General features: G+C 40.2%; 1 long non-coding RNA gene across 2 annotated transcripts; it reads right to left on the bottom strand.

The window, feature by feature from the left end:
• Positions 1-3,291: 3,291 nt before the first annotated feature.
• LOC109870058 (uncharacterized) lies at positions 3,292-8,179 on the bottom strand. 2 transcript variants are annotated; one of them, XR_004205417.1, is made up of 2 exons: positions 7,847-8,179; positions 3,292-4,761 (listed from the first exon to the last, which is right to left on the bottom strand). It is a non-coding gene; the product is annotated as an uncharacterized LOC109870058 (long non-coding RNA). The 2 variants fall into 2 exon arrangements; XR_002252091.2 differs by lacking the exon at positions 7,847-8,179 and adding an exon at positions 7,339-7,590.
• Positions 8,180-9,628: the final 1,449 nt, after the last annotated feature.

Here is a 9,628-nt window from a genome sequence, read left to right as displayed (position 1 = left end):
TTTTTAATTACTTGTTACTTTTATTTCTTATTCTTATTATTTTTTCTTTTTTTTTAACTGCATTGTTGGTTAGGGGCTCGTAAGTAAAGCATTTCACTGTAAGGTGAATCTACACCTGTTGTATTCGGCGCATGTGACTAATGGATTTGGATTTGATTTGACTATACTGAGTGGGCCTCAGTAATGTGTTGTATTGGATTTTCCCCAATTATAACACTTTATGTACACTTTGTTTGCCTTGTTGCAAACAGGATGCATGTTTTGGAATAGTTTTATTCTGTATAGGCTTCCTTCTTTTCAGTGTCAATTAGGTAAGTATTGTGGAGTAACTACAATGTTGTTGTTCCATCCTCAGTTTTCTCCTATCACAGCCATTAAACTCTGTAACTGTTAATGTCACCATTGTCCTCATGGTGAAATCCCTAAACAATTTATTTTCTCTCCAGCAAGTGAGTTAGGAAGGACGCCTGTATCTTTGTAGTGAGTGGGTGTATTGCTACACCATCCAAAGTGTAATTAATAACTTCACCACACTCAAAGGGATATTTAATGTCTGCTTTTTTTTGCCTTTTATCTAACAATAGGTGCCCATCTTTCCGAGGAATTGGAAAACCTCCCTGGTCTTTGTGGTTTAATTTACATATGTTTGAAATGTACTGCTCAACTGAGGGATCTTACGGATAATTGTATGTGGGGTACAGAGATTGGCAGTCATAAATAAAATCATGTTAAACACTATTATTGCACACAGAGTGAGTCCATGCAACTTATTATGTGACTTGTTAAGCAAATTTTTACTCCTGAACTTATTTAGGCTTGCCATAACAAAGGGGTTTGTATTTGTATGTATTATGGATCCACATTCGCTGTTGCCAAGGCAGCAGCTACTCTTCATGGGGTCCGGCGAATTTAAGGCAGTTACACAATTTTAAAAACATTACAATACATGTATTACAGAATTCACAACACACTAAGTGTGTATACTCAGGCCCATACTCCACTACCACATATCTACAACACAAAATCCATGTGTACGTGTGTGTATAGTGCTTATGTTATCATGTGTATGTGTGTATGTTTGTGTTGCTTCACAGTCCCCGCTGTTCCATAAGGTGTATTTCATCTATTTAAAAAAATCTGATACTACTGCTTGCATCAGTTACCTGATGTGGAATAGCGTTCCATGCTGTCATGGCTCTATGAATACTTACTGACTCTTGACATATCACCAAATGATTTTATTAATTTGTTCTATATATAAAAACATATTAATTAAAAATGAAAAGCTGAAATGTGTGTATGTGTATATATATTTAATCCATTTTAAATTCAGGTTGTAACACAACATGTGGAAAAAGTCAGGGGTTGTGAATACTTTCTGGAGGCACTGTAGACGCACAACATACAATTGCTTCAGAGCAGGTGAAGATGTGACATCTTGACATAAACAATGTATTATTTGAATATCAATTGACAAAACAGTTGGGGCAGGATGGCAGGATCAAGGAAAATGTTTCATTTTGGATTAGTCATTTAATACTTGAAAAGAGGTGTGTACTGCAAGTAAATGGGGAAACGCCATTATCAACAATTATTGATATATAGTGGCAATGACATAAGATATTTGGTCCTATTTGCCACTAAAATACTGATATTGTTCACATATAATTTGATGATATGTCAATAACATAATGGAAATACATATGAAAAGAAAGTTAAGGTCACCATACAGCTAGACCTTTAAAAGAGGGTTGTCTCAGGAATACCTTCCCAGAGAGTGAGCCAACAGTCAAGGCAGGAGACGTAGTCAAGCAGTTAAAGAGTGACATGGGATGAATTGTTTCTGCCTCTGCCTATTTCCCAGCCCCCGGTTGCCACAGTAAATGTCACAATGACCATGGGATCAGTTCAAAGCCCAGCAGGGAAGGTCAATGTAATGTTATGTGTGACATGATATTCAACAATTCCCGTCCTTAGCAACAACACAAGAATGCTGCTGAGCCAAGCGCTCAACAAAAATCTATGAAATTGCATTAATATCAACAATATTTCCATGTCTTTGTGGAGGAATGGATGGAGAGGTATCAGGATCAAAGGACTGTTGGAGACATTGATGGGTTGAATATGCTGCATGAAAGGGAAGGGTAGCCTAAATAATTGTAGATATTACTGAGAAGACTTTATATAGCTACAGGTGTAAAGGTTAATACACTATTTTCTACCCCCCAAAATGTTCATCCAATTCAACCAAGTGTTGTTTGTGCAACTAACCCAAATATTAAGTGTGACATGAAATTCAAACTTGGAAACTCTCCAGGCAAATAACCTAACTTACAGAGGACCACAAGGAAAAACATCAAGTGGTCAATAAACCCAGTTGAGTCGACCAAAATGCAAGAGACTAGAGGGGTATGCACAGGAGTACTGGGACGTGTGCTCTCCCTGGTGGAACAGAATGCCTCTGTTCCTGAATCTACTTACTAGGACAAGTGTCTGCCAACACACTGGCCTCGTAGTTCAGATAAGTCTACACTGCCACCAAGTGGTTATTTTTTGCAACCCCTTACGGTCTTTCAAACACTGATGGAACACAATCCCATTGAAAGTTGAGGAAGATTATCTTTTTTATTTTATTTGACCGTTATTTAAGCATAGAGTCAGATTGAAACCAAGGTCTCTTTTGCAAGGGAGCTTTGCATGTGCCATTATTCATACAAAACAATCAGGTTGTGTTCCCTGTCGTAAAGCACGAAAGCTAGGGCTCCCGGGTGGCGCAGCGGTCTGCAGCACTGCATTGCACTGCTAAAGGCGTCACTACAGATCCTGGTTCAATCACAGGCTGTACCACAACCATCTGTGATCGGGCAGTGGTCCAGTGCCTGATCACAGTTGGTCCAGCGTTGGTCCAGGCTGTCATTGTAAATAAGAGTCTTAACTGACTTGCCTAGTTAAATAAAAAAGCTAATGGAAGCAGAAAACATTCATGTCCACATCCAGTGTAGAAAACTAAAATATGTTCTGCTTCATTATCATTATACACACACAAGCATGTAGTTTACACAAATCACATAGATAGTTTCTATGGCGATTGACTGAAGATAATTCTTTTTTTTTGGTTTATCAATGGGCCTTGATTTCTATTTCTTAGTTTAGGGGTTGGGTCAAAATTGGTAAACATTGTCATCAACCATGTTTATTGTTCATATTACTTTCATATGTGCTTGCACTGTGCACCCAGCAGGCACATGTTTTTGACTGCGTACAAAACAACTTGCCGAACAGAGATGGTGGTAATTTGCAGAGCATTTAATTATGAAGTGTCATGCAGAAAGAGACAGGAGCAGGTTGCATGCATGTTCCCTCCCATGAGGGGAACAAGACTTTTGGCACCAGTGGAAGGCAGGAGCCATTTATTGCAGTGAGCCAGTGTTGGACAACTCAGTCCTCCCATCTGTACCCTTAAAGTCTGTTGTTGTTTAGAGAAAGAATGACATAACATGTACTTTCTTTTCAAGAAATGGCACTCTCTGTGCAGAGCCATGTTGTAGTGGAAACATTCCCCGGAACAAGTCGCATGTAAGACTCCCCGCTGGGGACCAGGGTTCAATCCCCGTGTCCACTGTTCCTCCCACCTGCCGGTCTCCCCCTCTGATTTCCTTACTGTCTAAATGAAGTGAAAATATCTAAAACATATATCTAAAAAAGTAATGGCACAATTTGAGACATGCTATTATGTAAATCTAACCCACCCCTAAAAGTGAAGTACGAAAATATACCATCTGCAATGATTGAATCCTGACCTTATTATATTGAAATGACCACAAGGATAAACATTCTGTTTGGTCAACAGTGATTATGAAGATTGTAGTCACAGACATAGGTAGTGGTACATTGGCAATGATAGCATAGAAAAAAATAATCTGCATTAGTACAGTATATAAAAAATTACAAATATACAGGAAGTCTCTGGTAGCTTGACTTCAGACAGGAGATATGAAAAAGGGAGGATTCCGTTGCTGTCTATATTGGTTTGAAATGTATAGGCCTTCAACATTGGATTCTCCCATCAGCACTGAGCTGTGGATGATTCCTAGCCTGGTCTCTTCATAGTAAGGTGCACCCATTTCCCTCCCCAGTATGATGTCATGTGTCTGGCCAGACCAACACAAGGGGTAAGACACAGTCAGCCTCTGCAGATGTTGTACTGTGAAAGAGCCCAAAAAGGCTGGCTTGCTTCCTACAGAGTTGCACTTGATCAGCGTGAGATGCTACACCTCCGAGTTGTTCAGCAGGAGGTGGGCTAGTTTGTGGGCTAGTTTGAACTCTGGCCTGAGGAGGCCAGAAAACGCCATCCATATCAAGCAGTACAACAGAGCCTAACCAGGGTGCCTGAGGGCCAACATCTCCAACAAGGCCCTCACACAGCACAGCAAGCGTGATTAAGACATCTCTGTGTGGGAGAGAAAACAAACCACACAGTCCATTTAAACAGAGAAGCACATCTCAATGAAGTCAGGCCAAGATGGTGCCTCTGATCCCTTTATGAAATGGATCCTGTTCCCCAGACAGAGACTGAGGAAATCTTCAGACCAAACTAAACAGCTTTTGGACGATGAAGAGAGAATGCCCAATCACAGACTGTCTTTATTATCTGTTTGTAGCTCTGTCCAGGCTGAGCTGCTCCATGGGCTGTTTAAGGCTGTCCTGACCAGCTGGAATGGAGGATATTGGCTCAGGAGCCTTGTTAGCACAGGGTCACATCTGTAAACAACAGAATGAACAGTAAATAGAAACAGTTCATCCTGGTCCTCACTCAAAGATGATTCCCACAGTACATCTAGCAAGTCATTAGACGTCTAACATGATTTTAATCTATATACTTGGAGCATTCCTGTGTCTTTCCACATTGGTTTGTATTTTCAGGCCAATGTGTGTGATTAAGTGACATATTGGCAGATATTAGCCTCATACTTGTTGTAATTGCCTGATTGTTTGGAGGTGTTATGCAAAAACACAAGAGGGCCTTGGATGGAAAAACAGATAGGTTAATTGTTTTTAGAGACAAGCTATTGCTTAGCAGTTCATTTCTAGTATGTTTCAGGGATTCTGAGAACATCTGTTAAAGATGTGAGATGTGTGACAGTAACTAGTTTGAGTGTTTGTTGGTTGTGATCACTGATCAGGAACGCAAGACACATCCAGCTGTGGTCTATTAACTCCCTCCCTGAGAGATGAGTGTGTCCCTTTGTTTCAACTCGGAAGGGTCATTGGATACTATGTGCAGTTCCTTATTGAATCATATTCACGTGCCCGCGTGGAGAGACACACACACACTTGCTGTTTAATAGTGCAGAACAAAAAATGTAATTATGGACAGGATTGCACAAAGGCTGTTGTTTATAAACTCAGCAAAAAAAAGACAACCCTGTCTACCAAAGATAATTTGTAAAAATCCAAATAACTTCACAGATCATCATTGTAAAGGGTTTAAACACTCCTGGTTTCTCCTGGTCGGAGAGTCCTTTAGGTGCCTTTTGACAAACTGAAAGCAGGCTTTTACTGAGTGGTTTCCGTCTGGCCACTCTACCATAAAGGCCTGATTGGTGGAGTGCTGCAGAGATGGTTGTCCTTCTGGAAGGTGACCGTTAGGTTCTTTTTCACCTCCCTGACCAAGGCCATTCTCCCCCGATTGCTCAGTTTGGCCGGGCAGCTCTAGGAAGAGTCTAGGTGGTTCCAAACTTCTTCCATTTAAGAATGATGGAGGCCACTGTGTTCTTGGTGACCTTCAAAGCGGCAGAATTTTTTTTGTACTCTTCTCCAGATCTGTGCTTCTACACAATTCTGTATGGGAGGTCTACGGACAATCGCGTCGAGCTCATGGCTTGGTTTTTTGCTCTGACATGCACTGTCAACTCTGGGACCTTATATAGACTTTCCAAATCATGTTCAATCAATTGAATTTACCACAGGTGGACTCCAATCAGCTCAAGGATGATAAATGGAAACAGTGTGCACCTGAGCTCAATTATCGTGTCTCATAGCAAAGGGTTGGAATACTTATGTAAACAAGGTATTTCCGTTTTCTAAACAATTGTTATATAATTTCTAAACTTGTTTTTGCTTTGTCATTGTGGTAGTGTGTGTATGTTGATGGGGAAAAAAATATGTATTTAATTTTGCCAACCAAAGTGCCTAACAGCAGTGGCTGCTTATGAAAATGAGCTAGGTAACCAACGACTGTAGTTACGTGTACAACGCAAGTTACCTTCCTTTCAAGTAGAAAGAAATCCAGCATAGACTAGTATAATGACTTGTGACCTTTTATTGTTGAGAGTACATTGAGTTGGTTAACGTTAGCACGTGTTTTGTGTAACAAACTCGTACATCGCCTTAGTCCGTACAAGTGCCCTTATTTTAGCGCACCAAAAACTTAATACTTCCAGATCAACACCATTTTAAAGCACAATTTCTCCCCTTTCCAACAGAAGCAATTACATTACCTAAACGCTGCCCGTTTCTGCATAATTCAAGCAGGAAATGAGCCCCGTCGGGTCTTTTTTAAATATTTTAAATGGCGGGTGGGGAAGCGAAACTAATGTGTGATAGTGAGAAGGAGAGATGTGTGGGATTTTTTTTTTTCACTCGATCTGTCCAACTTATCACCTCTAAAATGTAAATATAACACTATAAAGAGTTTGTGTGATTACATACCTATCTGAAGGTTTGTGTCGAATTTGAATCGGGTTTTTAGGGCGGTGCTAAAGTGATCTTAGAAGTAAACAGCGGCTTTGAGAATGATGATCACATGCAATGATGACGAAAAAAATTACTTGGTATCCCCCCCTTACCCTCGTCACTGTCCATTTCTTATTTTTAAAGGATGATAGAAGTGCTACACCTGGTGGAAAGAGATGGTAAATACAGAAATAGTTGCTTTATACGTGCTGTACGTTACGATACGTCAAGATGTAACGGAGGGTCAATTTTCTCAACTTTTCTCCAATACTATAGAGCCATTACCATGTCGATCAACGCTTGAATAGAAACCTAGTTCACACCCCCGATTTTGACGTCAACACAGTCCCACTTGGTAGCCTCATTTGAATGTTGCGGTTGCGCACATTTGTACGGAATGGGGTGCGTTTACGTTAGTGACATGCAAGCTAATGTTAGCCCACCAGTGCCGGGATACAGCTAGCTAACTTAACTATTGTCTGGTGGGCGCATCTAGTTAACCACAGATTTGACCTAAACAAAATAGTTAAAAAGGCTATAATATCTACTTGCTAGGTTACTTTGCAATGAGTTTGCATGGAGAAATGTGGAGGTTTTTCCTACCCTTAAGTGATGACGTCAAAGGTTGCGACAGGAAGTGTAGTTCTGTATGATAGCCACATTAGCGCTTCATTATAGGCAAAACGTAATGCAAACGTTTTGAAACATAGACCTTCCATAAAGTAGTTCTAAAACCCCCCACGGAAAATGTATCTTGGAAAAACAATTGGAATAATTTCCGGGTTTTACCGCTCGTTGTATAGGTATTATGACTCGAACTGTGGAACTCAATTCGACGAGGGTTGTTGACGTCAACTGCATGCGTTCAATGGAGAGACTCATATCATGAATATGCATAGGCATCCTCGAGACAACTCCAATATAAAGTGTTTTTTCTCAAAGTTGCCGGGATGTCACGTGTCCTACTTATATCAGTACTCTCGTAACAACTTAAGCATTACGAACATTTTATTATATCAAATAAACCTCACGTAGCAAATAAGCCATTCATGTTTGTTGTTGACCAAATTCGACACTCTCACTGACCTCCCATACAACGAAAAAACGTCACCTGCTGGAGGGAAAATATTTTCCGCTGAGTTGGGTCTCTATTTTCTTCTCCGTCTACACCCATTGCATTTGCTAGGTGCGCTTGAGCTACACATTGAGCAAACGGTGCAAATCCGCTGTCAGACCGAACAAACCAAAGTACCATAAATATATCAACTTTACAAATGCCGCGTTCAAAACAACTCGGAACTGGGTACTCGGTAATCTCCGAATTCTGTGCGTTCAAAACAACTGGGACCAAGGGGAAAAACGAGCTTCGATGGGGAAAAAAAGTCGTTTTGAACGGTCATCCAACTTGGAATTCCAACTCGGAACTCGGTCATCTTTCTAAAGCTCAGACTTTCTGTCCAGAATATTACTGACGTAATGATTTGATTTCGTATTCTTCGGAGTTCCCAGTTGTTGTGAACGCAGCATCAGTCAAAGCGTGGCCTTTTGGGATAAGTAGTTCCCACGTCAGGAAAATCATTATTTCCCCATACCCCTTTTCAGTCCTGTAAGCGGTGTTCAGCGGTGGTTGCTACCGGGGAGTGACGTCAGTGATAAGTTATTTTTCACCAAGACATTTCCAGTTCCAATTCCCAGTTTATGATTTGTAGCCCTATCAGCAGCACTGATTTGTTCTAGGCCTAATGTGTTTTTGACAGTCCAGACGAAATTATGATTTTTACCATCTTTTACAAAAAGGAAGATCGCACTTCTGACTCCAGGGTAATTGGTCAAAGCGTGAAATACTCGTTCTTAAAACTATTCTTGTTTGCATATGATTTTGTAAACCTTCAACATCAATTTAAAGCTGCAATATATAACTTTTTGGGCGACCCAATCAAATGTACATAGAAATGTGAGTTATAGACCAGTCATTGAAAGCAAGTCTAAGCGGTAGATCCGTTCTATGTGCGCTGTTTATATGCTTCCCATTCTTAAGTAGATTTTTATCACCTTTTACTTTTGTACACCAGCTTCAAACGGCTGAAAATACAATATTTTTGGCAAATGAAAATATATTTTACAGTGGTTTAGATGGTTCAATGATTTTCTACACTATAAATTGCTTGTTTTGTCACATCAACTGAAATTAGGCGAATTTATAATTTTTGCATCTATGAAATGGTGGAGTGATTAGAACGGCACACAGTAAGTTGTATCTTTTGTAGTTGTAAAATCATTTTTGGGTGATATGAAGGTAGACTTCCTAAGCTTTCCAAAACCGTATTGCAAGCGAGGATTATTAACAGTTAACAGAGCATTGGAACTGTTGTACACATTGGCCACACTGTGGTACATGGTTTGAATGAGAACCAAAGAGGTCTGGATATGGCCCCTTAGGAGGAATGGATGAGTCTGGGTCTGGTCTGCATGGTCTTGGCAGTCTGGGAGGATTTCTATTTCTCTATTGGGGCTCAACTGCTTGCAAAACAAAGCTCTGGTTCTATAGGGAGACCAAAACAAAGCTCTGGTTCTATAGGGAGACCAAAACAAAGCTCTGGCTCTATTGGGAGACCAAAACAAATCTCTGGCTCTATGGGAAGACCTGTGACAGATAGGAAGACCCTCTTGATTTGTTTTGTAACTGAACCAGTCATGAGTCTTCATCAAAAACAGAAAAACTATTAAGTTGATTGGCTGTTAAATTGAAATTTGACCTCCAGACATTTTGAACAAAGGCTAATTTGAACAAACTAAGAATTGTATCACCCTTTTTATCAAGCCAATGCATATAAATAACAGCCTTTGTGCAAACCTGTCCATAATTACATTTTTGTTCTGCACTATTAAACAG

Source organism: Oncorhynchus kisutch, linkage group LG25 (genome assembly GCF_002021735.2).
Source record: "Oncorhynchus kisutch isolate 150728-3 linkage group LG25, Okis_V2, whole genome shotgun sequence".
Classification (NCBI taxonomy): Eukaryota; Metazoa; Chordata; class Actinopteri; order Salmoniformes; family Salmonidae; genus Oncorhynchus; species Oncorhynchus kisutch.
Note: the sequence above shows the minus strand (reverse complement) of the source record. Positions and strands in the feature narration are given on the sequence as shown.